The sequence below is a fragment of the Equus przewalskii genome, chromosome 31 (genome assembly GCF_037783145.1).
Source record: "Equus przewalskii isolate Varuska chromosome 31, EquPr2, whole genome shotgun sequence".
Classification (NCBI taxonomy): Eukaryota; Metazoa; Chordata; class Mammalia; order Perissodactyla; family Equidae; genus Equus; species Equus przewalskii.
The window spans coordinates 23722420-23723638 of record NC_091861.1 but is presented as its reverse complement, the minus strand read 5'-3'; the positions used below and the strand labels follow the sequence as shown (position 1 = coordinate 23723638).

Sequence of the window (1219 nt, the reverse complement as noted above, 5' to 3'; positions counted from 1 at the left end):
ACCACAAAAGTACATTAAGGCCTTTTGCTCAGATGGAACAAATGTCACATCTTTTCCCTCCTCATTAGTGAAAGCATGTCAAATCTCCAAGAGTTTTAATTTAATGGTCAGGGAAAGTATATTATGCTTATAGAGAAGCATGACAAAGAATAAGAGGAAATAAGAAATTGCGAACAAATAATACAAATTACGATGATTATCCTCTGGTCCTGATTTTGCCTACCTGTTTTTGTGCCTTTAAACTATAGTCTTGATAATCGCAGTTTGTATCATTATGAACATTTTATCCCTGGTGTCATGAAAAAAATTTATCCTCAGATGATAAAGTTTTGATCGACTAATATTTGGTTGTTTCACTTCATGTTAAGGCAAATCGATAATTCAGAATCTTAGTTCCCAGGTTGATAAAGATAAGCAGGAAGTTAAAAAAGGATTTTTGTTGACCACATCAAAAGGATGATGGTCAGGCGCTGGTGGAACGTATGCCTTCTTCTCTCCATCAGGCTTTATTAGGGTGTTGACCTTGGTCATGTCAATGTCATAGAGCTTCTCCAAAGTCTGCTGGATCTGGGGCTTGTTGGCATTGACATGCACAATGAAGACAAGTGTGTTGTTGTCTCCTATCTTCTTCATGGTGGACTCAGTGGTCAGGGGAACTTGATGATGGCTTGGTGGTCAAGCTTGTTTCTACTGGGAGTGCTTTTCAAAGGCTATTTGGGATGCCTTCAGAGCTACAGTGTCCTGAGCTGCGAGAAGGTGGGTGACATGTGGGTCTTCTATTTTTGTGTGGCTGTGAATGCCTTTCAGCACTGCCTTCTTGGCCTTCAAAGTCTTTGCTTTGGCTTCAGCTTTGAGAGGGCCAGGAGATTCCTTCTTTCCTTTCAGCACCATCTTTGTCCAAAGCATGCCTTTCTCTTAAATGGGAATGTTTATTCTGATTATCCTGTAATCCCTCTCTTGTTTTGTGTTGTGTGTATTAGAGTTTGTTAAATGTAACACTTAGTCTAAAGACTGAAAGTCTAAATTGGGGTTATAATGACATTAAGGGAGAAATAAATGTCATCTGGCAAATATGAACGCAGAGAAAATAAACACATAATCACCTCTAGATGTAATAACTGGACTCCATTTTAGATTTTCTTCTATAATCAAAAAGATGAAGATGTTTTCAGTTTATTGTGGCATTAATATTTACATAAGACATACTCTTTTTTAAATA

General features: G+C 37.7%; 1 pseudogene; it reads right to left on the bottom strand.

Annotated features, from left to right (window-relative positions):
• Positions 1-381: 381 nt before the first annotated feature.
• Positions 382-891, bottom strand: LOC103548395 (large ribosomal subunit protein uL23 pseudogene; annotated as a pseudogene).
• Positions 892-1219: the final 328 nt, after the last annotated feature.